At 36.7% G+C, this 16,721-nt stretch overlaps 1 pseudogene; it reads left to right on the top strand.

Annotated features, from left to right (window-relative positions):
• The first annotated feature begins 508 nt into the window (after positions 1-508).
• Positions 509-16,721, top strand: part of LOC110315803 — a 26,486-nt pseudogene continuing 10,273 nt past the window's right edge.

The following is a 16,721-nucleotide window of genomic DNA, read 5'->3' as shown; positions in this document are numbered from 1 at the left end:
TGTGTAACAAGGAGGAATTCTCATCATGTTTTTTCCTCTCATGTATAAACTCACTTGCAGCGTTGCCACTTCCTCTTTCCTTGGATGGATACTTGCTTTTTTGACTTACTCACTGTGGATACAGAACTTCCAGGTGTACATTTCTCTGTTTCCTTCTGAGTATTATATAGCAAATAAGTATTGCATTAAGAGATAATTATGCTCTGAATACCTGAAATTTTATGATTATATATTTTTCTTTTCTTTCAGTATAGAAGAGAGCTAAAAATATTGAAATTAGTATCTCAAATATGCTCCGCTCTTATTTAACTAGTGAAGTTAAGGCCATTTTAAGTTTAAGATCAAAGTGATATATTGATTTTATGTATAACAAATGCTGCGATGTTAGGAAAATTGTAAGCAGGATATGGTGTAAAATTCCTAACAATTTTTTACCTGTTAACAGAAACAACATATCTNCTTTGCCTATTTTAATNTTATTTTTGTAATTATTTTTCTCAATCTTCAGGCTCACCCTGTGACCCCACATTCATCCTGAGCTGTGCTCCATGCAGTGTCATTTACTCCATTATTTTCCAGGATTGTTCTGATTATAATGATAAGATTTTTCTTAACTTCATGGAAAAACTAAATGAGAATGTCAAGATTCTGAGCTCCCCAAGGTTGCAAGTGAAGTCAAGAATTTTTTTCCTTCTTGAGAACACATATGGTGCTTTATTACCACAGATAAAATTCAATATGATTCAAAAAGTGAGATGACAAGACATCTTGCTTCTGACCAGTGTATTATGGAAAGAATATCTGGAATGGAGTCATCAGCCCTCTGATATGCTAATATAAAAACTAAGGAAAAGGGTAGGTTGGATCAATTCCTCTAGCTCTTCTCCATTTATTTTCCCACTGATGTACACAGAACTGTTGGTATGAAGTACAGCATTTACATCTAAAAGTATGCCCAGTCAATCACAAGACATGCCTTTGTGCAAAATTCTTGTCCTCTTTAAACTACTAAGCAATGTCCATCATATTTCTACACAGGGATATCTTAATTTAAAAAGAATATTCTCTTAAAATAGAAAGAATATTAACAGTAATGAAATGTGTCAGAAAACCTTGATTTGTTTCAGTAGTGTGATATTTGAGACAGAATCTTAGTGATGAGGTGACAGGTAGAAATGAGAATATGAGTAGTTCAATGTTATGTGGACCACAAATATCCTTACATGTTTGTCCTAGTCTGAACTGACATCTCCTGAACTCTGAATAAAGAATGACTATGAAATAATAGATAAACCTGTTATAGGTATGATGTACATTTGCTTTCAAGGTCCTTAGGGGACCCACCAGCTTCTGAATATTCACTGAGCCTAGTTTACATGAGTTAAATATACCCTTTTGCTGTAAGTCAAGTCACCCAATTTTCTACTTCTATGATGTGAAAACTGTCAATGTCAATAAATTGTATCATATCACATTCCAAATTTGCGAGGAAAAATGATATAAACCTTCAAGGAATTGTCAGAAATATGCTTTATACTAAAAAGAATTNATGAATGCTGAAATTTATGATTCTTTATCAATTGATTCAGGAATTTCTTACTCAATTCTGTCTACTATCATAGAGAATTGCTCTGTGCATGAATTGAAACACATCTACTTTATGTTGGACATTATTTTTATTCACGTCTGAATCTATAAACTCAAGTTTGTCTTTCTATATACTATACATATTTTTATTTACATGAGTTTATTTAAAAAGGTTCTTTGGCAGATGTATAATGAGTGTTAATATATATGTATGTGGTAAATACAAAGGCTGTTTTTATGCTATCTTGTTCTATATTAATAGAACAGAAAAACCAGATAATTTTTACGTTAAAATATATTAATTAGGCATTATAATTCTATTCCAATTCTCTAATCTAATCTGGCTACTTACCAGCAAAATCCCCAGACATTTGCATTTTTGGACTTGTCTGGCTCTCTTGGTGTAAGATGATCCCTTCCTCATGCTGAATACTCTCTTTCTCTCCCTCATCTCCCAGCTGGTGGAAGTCCTGCACTAATATTTCTGTTGTATAGTTATTGGGTTTTCCAGCTGTTATTGACAAGTCAGAGAATAAATGATGAGCATGGTTTATACAAAGTTGATGCAGCAGATTCTTCACATAAGCATTATAATACTGTGTCAGATTTAAACCTGATAGTGGAATAGAGAAATCAGCATTTGCATAATAGAAGGATAAAGTTTGCAGAGTACACAATTCCATTATACCTACAGTCAGGGAATGGAGACATTCACCAGTGGTTAAGGATGTGTTTTACCTTCCGAAGGACCTGAGTCTGATGCTTATCACCCACGTCAGGTGGCCCTAAACCACTAACTTCAGAGACTCTGATATATCAGACCTTCAAAGGCACCCATGCATAAATTTCACAATGCATGTGTATGTGTAAACACATAAACCGACACACAAACACAGACACAGAAACACAGAAACAGATATACATTCATGCACACACATACCTAAATTAAAGCAACACATCTTAACAAAATAAATTCCTGATCTGATTTTACAGGTCTGCAATAATTTCCCCTTGCTCTTTGACTATTGTCCAGGAAGTCATCACAAAGTACCAAAAAACATTCATTATATTAGAAGTTACCTGTTGGAGAAAATAAACAACACCAAGAATCACTGGATGTTACAAACCCTCATGACTTTTTTGATTATTACCTGATTAAACAAAACAGGTAAAATGTTAATGTAAGATTATTTTATTGTTCAAGCATTTTCTGGTTTGCTGAACATTGAAATGTTTGTTGGAGATGTTTCAAGTAAGTATACTTTGAAAAACATTTCTGTATATGTTATATCTTAGAATGAACCATAGAGATACTGGAAACATAAAGGGAATTTGTTCACCAGAACAGATTGCCTTCACTTTACCTGATGAGAAAACAACCCAAAAGGCAGGTAAGATGGGATTAAATTCTAATCAAGTAATAAGTAACCAACCATCATGGAAGTGTGAATATTGGCATCATAAAAGCATCTATTGTATGGCTACATTTCCTGCATGTCTAGTGGATTAAACTTGATATAGCCATGTTGCTTTTTTTTAAATGTTGGGTATAAAAGTTAATTTTTTTTTCGAGACAGTGTTTCCCTGTATAGCTCTGGCTGTCCTGGAACTCACTTTGTAGACTAGGCTGGCCTCAAACTAAGAAATCTGCCTGCCTCTGCCTCCCAAGTGCTGGGATTAAAGGCGTGTGCCACCACACTCAGCTTAAAACTTAATTTCTGAAGGACTTGATGGTGAATGAAGTGTCATGTGGTTGGAAAAGAGTTGGTGCATCAAAGAGCAAGGCTTTCTGTATAACCTCAAGTTCATTTTTCCAGGAAGTGATTAAGGATTTGCAACCATTGCTTTACCTGGCTCCATGGACTGTGTTGGCACTGTGTAGTTTATTCAAAAGACAATTTACCATTTCATTTTCTTGGGATTTAGTAAAAATCAGTTGATGTTTGGGATTGGTAGTGCATAGTGATTCTGCTCCACCTATATTAATTGCCCTTTGCTAGGGATTCAACACCATGAGTTCTTCTCCTGTAATTCTATAGCAATACTTAAATCCCAAGTGTCTAGTTTCTTTAATTTTGTTATATCTTTGATTATTTCGATGATTCACATTTATATTTTTGTAAGACTATAGTCCAGAAAGTCAGCCCAGTATGTATATGTGGTACCTCAAGGCAGTAACCATACTACATTTATTTTATGGTTGTATTTTACTTGCCTAAAAAACATTGCCACTGCCTATTTCTTCTTGAAAAGCATCCCATCATTATGAAAAAACACACCCCATCCACTACTGATCACTACTTTCCTGTAGCTTTTATTTTTTTTTCTTTATTTTTCTACTTTGCTTCTAGGTTCTTCTCCTGTCTCTTGGCAATATCGTCTCTGACACAGCTCAACTTCTCGTAGCTCATTTGTCACCAGCAATCTTCTCTTCTACTCTCTGACTCTACTTGTCTGTCTCTTGGATACTTTCCTGCTTTCTGCCCAATCCTATTAGCCACCTCCCAGGGTCTGCTGGCTTTTTATACCCTCTCCTGTTCTCAATTCTCTAGGAGTCAACAGACAATGGTCATGGGGTGAAACAGTTTTAAAGGATAAGAATTATAAAAAGTCAGTTGACAAGTCTTTGTAATCACTTAAAGGGGTAGTTACACAAAATAAATCAAGTTACATTCCCTGCAAATTTTATGAAGTCATTGATTTTTGGAATTTTTATTAGATATTTTCTTTATTTACAATTCAAATGTTATCCCCTTTCCTAGTTTCTCCTCTGAAAATGTCTTGTGCCCTCCCCCTTCCCCCAGTTCCCTAACCCACCCACTCCCATTCCTAGTCTTCGCTTTCTGCTATAGTGGGGCATAGAGCCTTCACAGGACCAAATGCCCCTCCTCCCATTGATAACCGACTAGGCCATACAAATATAGGCTAGACTAGGCTCTGCTACAAATATAGCTAGAGCCACAAGTTCCATCATGTGTTTTCTTTGATTGGTGGTATTGTTCCTAGGAGCTGTGAGGGTATTGGTTAGTTCATATTGATGTTCCTTCTATGGGGCTTCAGTCCCATTCAGCTCCCTGGGTATTTCCCCAACTCTTTCACTGGGGACCTTGTGCTCTGTCCAATGGAAGACTGTGAGCATCCACTTCTGTGTTTGCCAGGCACTGGCAGAGCCTCACAGGAGACAGCTATATCAGGTTCCAGTCAGCAGGCTCTTGTTGGCATCTGCCTAGTATCTGTGTTTGGTGGTTGTTTTGGGGTGGATCCCCAAGTGGGACAGACTCTAGATGTTCATTTCTTCAGGCTCTGCTCTGAACTTTGTCTCTGTAACTCCATCCATGGGAGTTTTGTTCCCAATTCAAAGAAGAGGCGAAATGTCCACATTTTCATCTTCATTCTTGAGTTTCATGTGTTTTACAGATTGTATCTTGGATATTCTAAGTTTCTGGGCTAATATCCACTTATCAGTGAGTGCATATCATGTGAGTTCTTTTGTGATTGGGTTACATCACTCAGGATGATACCCTCCAGATCCATCCACTTGCCAAGAATTTCATAAATTCATTGGTTTTAATAGCTGAGTAGTACTCCATTGTATAAATGTACCACATTTTCTATATCCATTCCTCCGTTGAGGGACATCTAGGTTCTTTCCAGCTTCTGGCTATTATAAATAAGGCTGCTGTGAACATAGTGGAGCATGTGTCCTTATGACCGGTTAGAACATCTTCTGGGCATATGCCCACTAGAGATAATGTTGGATCCTCCAGTAGTACTAAGTCCAATTTTCTGAGGTACCGCCAGACTGATTTCCAGAGTGGTTGTGGTGTAAATGTACCACATTTTCTGTATCCATTCTTTTGTTGAGGAATATCTGGGTTCTTTCTAACTTTGGGCTATTATAAATAAGGCTGCTCTGAATGTAGTAGAACATGTGTCCTTATTGCAAGTTGGAACAAATTCTGGTTATATGCCCAGAAGAGGTATTGCTGGGTATTCTAGTAGTAGTATGTCCAATTTTCTTTCTTTTCTTTTCTTTTAAATTTTTTATTAGATATTTTCTTCATTTACATTTCAAATCTATCCCGAAAGTCACCTATACCCTCCCCCCATGCGGCTCCTTTACCCACCCACTCCCACTTCTTGACACTGGCGTTCCCTTGTACTGGTGCATATAAAATTTGCAAGACCAAGGCCCTTCTTCATTTTAGTCTCTGCAGTTCTTTCAGACAGGAACAGTTCTGGGTCAGAGTTTTGACTGTGGGATGGCAAAACACAACACTCCACTCAGTGGCCATCTTTCTACTGGAAAAGGGCTCTACAAGTTCCCTCTCCCCAGTGTAGGGCACTTCATCTATGGTCCCTCCCTTTGGGTCCTGAGAGTCTTTCACTTCCCAGGTCTCTGGTAAATTCTAGAGGGTACTTCTACCTCCTACCTCCAGAGGTTGCCTGTTTCCATTCTTTGTGCTGGCACTCAGGGCTTCTGTCATTTTCTTCCACTCAACACCTAATTATGTTCCCCTCTTCCACTCCCTGTTCCCTTTACCACCTATTTCCCTCCCTCATTTTTCCTTCCTGTGATTGCTTCATTAATATTCAGAAAGTTCAAAGTTAACAGAGCAGTATTAATCCATCCCTGGGGGTCTTTATTCTTCCTTTTTGTTTTATATACATTTATTCTAAAATGCATTAAATCTTTCTATGACTCCTTGTCCTGTAGAATTGTGTGATTGTCAGTATATTATATTTTATATACTTTATATTATACTAAGAAAATAATTGCTTCATCTTACTGGGGACACAATGGGGGCATTGCCAGTCTTAGTTTGTACTAGTATCCCTACAATAGTCATTTACCTCAAGTAAACGTTTAACTGAAAGAGAAACCATTTTAGAAGTCACAGCAGTTTCCCATGGAAACCTTGAGTATGTGTCATTAGTATGGTATATAAACTTTAGCTTTCTAATTTCTGAAAAATAAAACAAATTCATCTGCTAGATTTTATTTGTTTTGGTTGCTTGCAGCAGGTAATGGAGTTTGATTATAGAAAGGACAAGTAGGATATTTTACAATAATTTCCTTATTTTGTTGCCAGCTGATAGAAAAGTTTTTTTTCAACCTTTACTGTTAACATGGAATTGAATATGAAAATTTTGGGTTTCTTTCACATTTGCTACTATCAATTGATTTTTTTTCATTTCCTGTGCCAGAGAAACTGGTCAGCCTATATGAAATGGAATATGGGTTAGATACGATGGATAGTTTCCATTTCTAATTGCTTGTTGCAGTTGCATAAATAACAAGGTTAATTCTGAGTTATCCTGCTACGCCCACTCCAGCAGTGACTCGCATTACAGGTTTAGAAACCTGGAAGCAGTCCTGAGGCAAAAAGTTTCAAGGAAACTCAGCCTCCTGGAACCTTGCATTCTAATAGCTAGGAATGCCCCACATTTGTTGCTGCAATATTGTGGAGGGTCTTGCATACTTTCTTACAGTATTTCACTGGAAGTTACTTTCATATTTAAGTATTTACTAAGGCCTAGGAAATAGGGGGGGTGATATTACATTATTCATGAGAAGGTCTACTAGAGCAAACCCCCCCAAAACAGGTTTTCTTCTACTAGGCCCAAAGGAACAGCATAATAAAGGATTTACTTGGAATCCTTGGTGGTGGGGTTTAACTATTGACTAGTCTTGCACCTGGCTTCCTCCTTAGGCAGCGGGGTCCCCCCGTCTTTTGATGTGTACAATCCTTTGTTTTGTGTCACTGTAACTCTTGCAGATGTGCCCCGCCTGACTTCTCTTATTTGTTCTGGATTAAAAGTTTGATGCTCGAGTTAGAAAAATACATTCAGATTCTACACGCTCTCTCCTGTTGGTCTGTTTGTCAACCCACCAAATCCATGTGTACCTGCCACCAGAGAACCATTACACTCAGACGGGAGACCCTAAAAAGGAGATAGTCTGTGGCATTATCCAGACCAAATTTAGCAGTTTCCATATGCAAAACAACTGTTTCTGCATATTAATAATCAGAAGTATATTGTTTCAGGAAAATCCAATAATACCATAATAATATTGTACAAATCTGAATTTTGAACTAATGTATATGAGCTTTGTATTAATTTGCTTATTTTTCTGAGTTATAACCAGACATTCCCAACTTTATGCATCAATATAATATGTAGGTACTTCAAGAATTGGTCTTCCTTTTAAATCCTTGGGAGAATCCAGTTAGTATTTTTTAATAAACTGAAGATGCTTGCTTTTAAGATATTTGTAGTTAATTTCTTCCAAATAGCTGTTGCAAGTTCTTTGACAATCTTCACTGATTACCCACAATGAAGTCAACTTGACATTAGTATAAAGTACTACAATTTCTGTTGGGTCAGTTTCTGACAATTGATGTAGTCTTATTCTTCCTTTTCCTCATATGTCTTTGATTTTTTTACTGTGTATGCTAAGTAGTTTTTTTTCTAAATGCAAAATAACCAAAATACCATCTATGTAATCCACATTGTGAATCTTGCAGTCTCTTTTCTACTGAAGTTAAATGTTTCTTTGCTTCTTTTGTAATCTGTCTTGGTTTGTGTAGGGCTGTGTCTCTTAGTAACATTTGAAACATATTACTTAACTCTTGAGTCCTTAATCCAATAATGAGCCAAAACTATTTAATACCATTTATAGTTTATTACTATTGTATTCTGATCTGTACCTTCTGCCATTGAATTTTTTCTTGACTTATGATATAGACAGCAGATAGACTCTCCTTACTGTATTTTTTTCCAAAACCAATCTTAAAATCCCAACAAGGTTGACTTATTTTTCCAAAATTTTTCTCAGAAGTATCTGTATAGAGGTTAGTTTGGGCTACACCATCTTGGCTTCCAATGGATCACATATGCACACAGCCCTGGAGATATCTGGATTCCTGAATGGAACACACACACACACACACCAGTTAATTTTAAAATGTCTTGGCTACTTCAAATGCTGGGTACTCCTAAACTTTTCCCTGCTTCCCCAGGCCCAGTTGGGAACCTGGCTAGTGGCCACTTACCTGGATTCTAATGTGGCTCATTTGCTTTATCTCCTAAATCTCCTTTGTTCATCTATATCCAACCACTTCATGGTGATTTCTCCTTCTCTTATCCCCTGTGTCCTAGCCCAAGCAACTTTAAATGTCCCAGCCCAACTTTCTCCAATGATTGTCCACTGGCATCTTTATTGAGTGACCAAAAACCAATTGTGGACAAAGACCATTAGTGTTTGGATGAGTAGATTTCCAAATGAATCAAATTAATAGAACCAATCTTTAACACCTCACATTTTCTCTCCAAAAACCCCCAAGACAGTAAAAAAATAAAATAATAATAATAAAAAAAAACAACCCAAAACTAAAACTAAAACAAAACAAACAAAAAACCCAAAATAAAACTCTTCTCTCAGACATAAATTGAGTACAACCACAACAATTACATAAATCACAGAGTATTATATACAATTAACATCCTGTTCATCATATTTTTCAGTTGGATAGAGTACTAGATCATCATTCCTAACTTAAAGACTTTTCAATTCTATGCCAGAAATATGTTTTGATTTTAGCCTCTGAAACCATCTGAAAAACATGCTTTCAATTATATATAACACCTCTCAATGCTAAACAAATTAAGTTTGTTTATGAGACCATAACTAGTCTTCAACCCCATCAGAAACCTCCGAACAAATAAACAATTACCTAAGTATATAGGAACCATGAAACATAGTTTCTAAAACTTAAAACAATTGTAGAGATAGATGACTACCTGGACAGCTTATATTCCTTATAATGTTGGAATATCTGTCTTTAGCCTTCTGGCCCAGAACCATCTGAAAGACTTTGAAATGGAGCAGGAAGTATGAAGGAGTAGTTTGTTCTGTCTTGGCAGAACCAAATTTCAACTTTCCCTCCTTGTGTCTCTTTTTTAGACAGTATTTTTTTGTAGGTAGATGGATAGGCAATTTCTCCCCCATGGCTACATTGCCATGATAAGCACCGTCAACTGTAGGTAAAGGTGTTCAATTCTTCTTTGAAGTAGAATGGAAAAGATTTTAGGGGCAGACATATCTCCTTGTTAAATGATGCTTAATAAGGAAATAACATTAAATCTCACATTCTGTGGATTTCTGATGTTTTTGAAGTCTATCTATGTAAGATATATTTGAATGGTTAAACCTCAGCTACTCTTGGGCAGTCTATTGGAGTAAGTTGAAAGCACTTTATTATAATTAAATTAGCATCTAACATAACCATGAGATTACTATCTGGCCCTTAACTTGTCTTACTTAATCATCTTAAATAGTTTGTTATAACAGCTATTAGAAGGACTGTGTCAATGCTTTATATTCTTGAATTAGTTACATAGGCACAATGCCTAGCTAAAAGTAACAATGTTAATTTCAAATTTCGTATCAATATGCACATTTATACCCATGTAAGATTATGACTACATATTGTTTTGTTAATGAAAAAAAAACTTTGTTATCTCTCCTATTCTTTTCCTCCCTGTTTAAAATTAGGACCATTTCCAAATTATTCTTTAAAATGACAACCTATCTCTAATTTGGAAAAGAACCATGAGTGGGCACCCAAACCCAGGGAGTTGGTATCACAACTCTCCATGGTTTCTTCCTGTTGAATAGGGGTGGTGAGAAATTTTAAAGGGGTGTGGAGGGGTAGGAAAATTAGAAAAACTGGTTAGACTTATAAAAGCAAGATTAGGATGTCTTATCCAATCTCTGTTTGTTTAAAGGGTCAGGGGTTGAGTGAAATTCTGACTGGATCTGTCTGAAAGGTTGGATGAGGTAAGACCATCTGGAATCAGTATCAATTTTTGAAGCTGTTTTGGAAGCATCAGTTCAGCATCTTTGAGAATGAATTTTACCAAAGCTGTACATTCTATAATATATGAATCTCACAACCAAAATTTTAGTATCTTTAAAATGTTTGTATAGAATTTTCAGGATGCATAGATCAGTTAAGGATTGAAATTTTGTTCCTTGTTTGAGCAAGTAGAAGACAACTGTCTTTTTGATGAGTTAATTTTATCAATAACCAATTGTGATAATTCTTCATTTATGCTATATGAAGGATGGCACTATGAATGTTAAGGATTTCAAAATCAAGACGATTTATTATCTCATTTTTGCTGAAGTTTTGGCTAGAGACATTTTTTATGTTTAAGTCAGTTTTTGTGCTATTCCCATGTTGAGGAATCAGTAGACCATGCTCCCTGTACTGCTTGATTTTCTTGAATTTATTTGAGATCATTTGGAGGTCTTCCCCTGTCATATTTGATCCATATCCCTCCTGAAGGCAACCAAAGTCTTTTCTCCTTTCCTTTCAACACAAATATAGAGCCTCTCTACCAAAGTAGAATATCCTTGGTCCAGTAATTGGAAATCATTAAAGGTATAGCTTGACCTCTCTCCCAGAGGAATTTTAATATAACCATCAAACTCATAACCATATATATTTTTATTATAACACGTCTGGGGTATAATCTGTATATTCTTTTCTATCCTCCATAAGAATTCAAATTTATAAATCTCTATCCTTTATCTGGTGACTGGAGGTAGCAGATTTTATTGTCTGCTTGTCACTGTCTTCTTCCTAACATGAGACCAGGGTAAATCCCTGTCATGGGTTGTTTTACTTTGTTCTAGTTTCATGGCTCGTTCAAAAACTATGTAACTCATGACTTGGCTTAGCAGGCTGAGAAACCAAATCTCCTCTCCTCCTAATCTTATCTCAAGGTACATGTGTTTTGTCTCTTTCATTCAGGAATCTCTAAATTATTTAATAGTGAGTTCTCCCACCACATTATGCCATCTGTAGCAGTGAGTTTGGGCTATACTACTTTTGCTCCTGGCAGATGTCATAAATTTGCCCACACAGGAGCTCTCTGTGTTCACATATTGAAGATACTTACACATGCAAGTTATGTTTTAAATGCCTTGGCTACCTCAAAGTCTGGACACTCTGACACATTTTCCTGCTACCCTAAGCCCAATGTGGAAAGTGGCCAGTGGCCACTTATCTCCTGCAGGTCCTACATCTATCCATATCCCACCACTTTATGGTGATTTCTCCTTCTCCTACCTGCTACATTCTCTCCAGTAGTGACAAGTGCAACAGGCCCCCAAAACCCTGGGCACTGTCCTGAGGCGAAAAGTTCATGGAAACTTAGTCTCCTGGAATCGTGGCATCCTATATAATGAATGCTCCAATGTCCTTGCTTTAGTTAGAAAACAGATCCATGTGCTTTCCCTTAATACATAGCCAAGTTAGATCCTAGGCAGTCAGTCCTTGAGCTGACCCTGGGTTTAGGTAGCTAAATCACTTGCCCTACACAGGAATTTACCATTCTCTAGGAAGAAGGAAGTTTGTGATTTAAAGAGGAACCAGAGTAGATACTTAGAACCATAAGTAGCTGAGTTACACCCATACACAAGCATTATAATGGCCTAGGGGGAAGGTGGACTATAGGAACTATGGCAAGGGCATGAAGCCCTTGCCCCTGGCTTCTAAGTTTAAACTGACTTTAGGTGGAGCTGTTTTTGATCCCAGCTGTTAACACTGAATTTTATCCCAGTTGATTCCTGCCAGTCCTTCTGTGTTTGCATTCCTCTGTTTTGTGTAACTTCCCTATTTCCTTCTGTATAAATTTGCTCTGTAATTGCTTCTGTAATTTGCTTGAATCAACAAATTACATTCAGATACGACACTCCCTTGTGTCCATATTTGTTTGTCAGCCCACATTCACCGAATCCTCACTCACCTGCAACCAGAGACCCAATTCCACACAAATCAGGGAGCCAGGTGAGGTCTGTCTGCGGCAGCTACCCACTACATCCTAGCCTGAGAAACTCTAAGATCCTGCCCTGTCTCCCTTTGCCTGGTGATTAACTGATGACATCTTTATTGATCAATCAAAAATTAAATGGGGACAAGGACCTTTAGTGTTTGGACAAGCAGATTCCTGATTGCATCAAGCATTAGAACCAATATCCAACATATCTGCATCAAAAATCAAATAACAAAATATCATCATTGTAATAAAAAATAATGGGTTACACAACTTTCCTATGTATTATTTCTAGTAGTCGTTCAATAAAATAGTAACATAGAGTTGGAATATTTAACATTCTTTGTGGAAGAACTTTCCACTGATATCTTTTTACAGGTTGAACATCTTTATTTATAGGCATCGGAAAGGCAATTTTTTTCCTTATCCTGAACTTGCAATGGAACAGTAAAAAAGCAGTTCTTTAAAACAATTACTATGATTGGCCTTGTCTTAGGTAATAAAAAAAGGTAAAGATTTTCCAGACTGTAATGGACCTGTTGGTTTAAATCTGTTACCATTCTCCATTTCCACAATTTATTTTTTATAACAAATACAGGGCAATTTCATGGGCTAGTAGACTTCTACATGTTGAGATTCAAGCTACTCTTTTACCAGTTGCTTAATTGCTTGTAATTTTTGCTTAGTTAATGGGTCACTGCTCTACCCACATAGACTTATTAGTCAACCATTTTATGGGTAGGAGCATTGATATAATTTTAGCCATGGTCCTCCCTTTACTCAATGGAAAGATCAACCCTGTTGTGTCCTGTTTGTGTAAAATCTGCATATTCTGTGGTTGTTCTACATGACAGTTTTCCTTAGAAGTATGTTGTATTTCACTTCTTATTTTAGGGAGTATATTTGGTCTTGAGGGAATATTTAATCTGAGTTCACCACAGCTGTCCTAAATTTGGTCCCCATATGTTTACAACTATGTCAGGCACATAAGACCTTAATTTTCCTATTTGACCTCTGTTCATAACTTTGATTTATGTGAAATGACTTTCCAATATCTAGAATCTTTGAACAAGTTATTCTGAATTCTCAGGTTACAGTTCCAATAACTCCTATATCCATCAAACCTTCTATTTCTTTTTTTATTAGATTTTTTATTCATTTACATTTCAAATGCTATCTCGAAAGTCCCTTATACCCTCCCCACCCCCGCTGCCCTGCTCCCCAACCCACCCACTTCTGCTTCCTGATGACATTGAATTTGATGACATACTTAATTTTGGCCTGTGATCAATTACAATTGATTGCCAGAACAAGTATTTTCTAGTACTTCTAAACTCTTCCTTTATTCTGACTAGAGCAGATTTGTCCTTGATACAGGGAAAAAGTAACAACTGAGCAATCCCATCACCTATGTTAAATTACATATCTATTTTTAATTGAATTTTATTTTTAATTCATATTTTGCACTCCATATTCCATTCCCTGCCTTCATCCCCATCCACCCTCTGTTTGCTCCACATCACACACCTCCTCCCCACCCCACCCATCTCCATGTGGATGCCTCCACCCACACCCCACCTGACTTCTAAGCACTCTGTCGTTTCTAGTGTTTTGAGGGTTAGGTGCATCACCTCTGAATGAACACAGACCCAAAAGTCCTCTACTATATGTGTGTTGGGAGGCTTCCTATCACCTGGTGTATGCTGTCTGTTTGGTGGTCTAGTACTTGAAAGATCTCGGGTCCAGATTAATATAGATTGCTGGTCCTCTGACAGGGTTGCCCTTCTCCTCAGCTTCTTTCAGCCTTCCCTAATTGAACTACAGGGGTAAGCTGCTTCTGTCCATTGTTTTGGTGCAAATATCTGTATCTGACTCTTTTAGTTGCTTGTTGGGTCTTTTGGAGGGCAGTCATTATAGATTCCTTTTTTGTGAGAACTCCATAGCCTCAGTAATAGTGTCAGACCTTGGGACCTCACCTTGAACTGGATCCAGCTTTGGGCCTGTTGATAGACCTTCTTTTCTTCAGGCTCCTCTCCATTTCTATTCCTATAATTATTTTAGATATGAACAATTATGGGTCAGAGGTGTGACTGGGATCCAACTGATCCTTCACATCTTTCTCCACATCCTCTCCAACAAGTGTTTTCAGCTTAGGTTTTAATCTTAGCCATTCTGATTGGTGTAAGGTAGAACCTCAGGTTCATTTTAATTTGCACTTCTCTCATCACTAAGGACTTCAAACATTTCTTTAGGTGATTTTTCAGGCATTTTTGATTCCTTTGTTGTGAATTCTCGGTTTAGTTTATACCCCATTTTTTGACTAGGTTGTTTGTTTGTTTGTTTGTTTTGGTGATTAACTTCTCGAGTTCTTTATATATTTTGGATTTAACACTTTATAAAATGTGGGGCTAGTCAAAAAAATTTTCCCCTATCTGTAGGTTGTTGATTTGTCTTATTGTCTATGTCCTTTGTTTTACAGAACTTTTCCAGTTTCATGATGTCTCATTTATCAATTCTTGATCTTAGAGCATGAGGCACTGGAGTTCTGTCTAGAAAATTTCTGCCTGTGCCAATGAGTTCAGGCTCTTTAATACTTTCTCTTCTATTAGATTCAGTGTATCTGGTTTTTTGTTGAAGTTCTTGATCCACTTGGATGTGAACTTTGTACAAGGTGAGAAATACGGGTCTATTTTCATGCTTCTACTTACAGACAGCAGCCAGTTAGACCAGCAGCATTTATTAAAGATGCTTTCTTTTTTCCATTGTATATTTTTGGCATCTTTGTCAAAATTCAAGTGACAGTAAGTGTGTGGATCTTTATCTAGGTCATATATTTTTTAAAAACCATCAGCCATTATTTCAATTTCTTCATTCAAATCTTCATGTATCCATCGTGGATATACACTAAATCCTTGGGAAGTGAAACTGTACTTTCCCAAAACCATTCCTACTGTCTTTGATGGAAAAGGACCATGAACTCCAGTATGTATTTTATAACATTGAATTTTGGGGGGATAGTGTAAGATACTATTTGTGATCAATTCTAGAGCAGCACTTCCTGCAGTAGCATGCATTAGATCTGCAATACTTAGTTGAGTTTTTTTTTTTTTTCTGTCTGCTTGTTATTTCCTGGATGACAATAAATAAATAGTTCCTACTTTTTATGTGGGACCTTGAGCTAGGACTCCCATTTCATTTTCTGAAAGCAAGAAATTTTCTTGGATATTTCTCTTGTATCTGTACTCATTAATCCAGTGTTAATTCTTGCTGCATTACATGCAGAACCCTGTAAGTGTAGACATTCATTCTGATTTATTTGTAAAAAGAACTCTTGTCCTTAGAGATGCCTTGTTTGCAGTATTTGTTTAGAATGTCCATATATCCCATAGTTACAGCACCATGACTTTTAAAATCAGAGCCATCTATCTAATATGTAGTATACTTTAAAACCAATATCATTTGCATTTGTTATCCGTTCATCCTTGGGCACTCGCGCTGCCTTTAGTAGTGTAATAACTATTTTACATTCTGAATTCACAGTTTTGAATGTTAGGGTCTCTACCAACACCTGTCTTGATTCAGTGCAGATATGGATTTATTTACTGTTGTGATCGATCTTTTAAAAACTAACAACTCAGTGAGGCCATCTCATGAGCCTTATATTATTTTTGTAAACAAGATCAACAGTTTCCTGGTATCTCAACTTTTTCTCAAGCTCTTAAAGCAGCTAATTGACATTGTTCCATGATTGCAACTTCAAGTAGAACCTGTTCTTGTATAATAACATAATGGCTCTCAGTTACCTACTGATATCACTATATTATTAACTCAACTTACTCTATTGGGTTGTTCCAAATTCTTTGCTTCTCTTCAACGTATCAACCATTGCAATTGAGTACCACTGTCTAGCACAGCTGTGACCAATGCCCTTCAGCCTTAGGGGATAATTCTACTTTGTGTAGCCCATATATTTAGAGTTTATTTCACATAGGGTGTGTGCATCCCATAAGGCATCATTGTCTTTTAAAAATGCCTTATGTCTGTGTTTTCCACAGAAAGTCATCATATTTTGTCATAAACCTGTGGATGTTCTACATTAACATGCACATGCTTTATAACTCTGCTAATGCTGCTAGTTATTCTGCTACCCAGAACTACTGTGGGTTTTACTCTGTCTCTTCTGACCAACTTCCTGCTTTTTCCTTTCCTTTCCTTTCCTTTCCTTTCCTTTCCTTTCCTTTCCTTTCCTTTCCTTTCCTTTCCTTTCCTTTCCTTTTTCTCTTCTC

This window comes from Mus pahari, unplaced genomic scaffold (genome assembly GCF_900095145.1).
Source record: "Mus pahari unplaced genomic scaffold, PAHARI_EIJ_v1.1 scaffold_10274_1, whole genome shotgun sequence".
In the NCBI taxonomy this organism is placed as follows: Eukaryota; Metazoa; Chordata; class Mammalia; order Rodentia; family Muridae; genus Mus; species Mus pahari.
The sequence above is the reverse complement of the archived record's forward strand: the minus strand, read 5'-3'. Positions and strand labels throughout refer to the sequence as shown.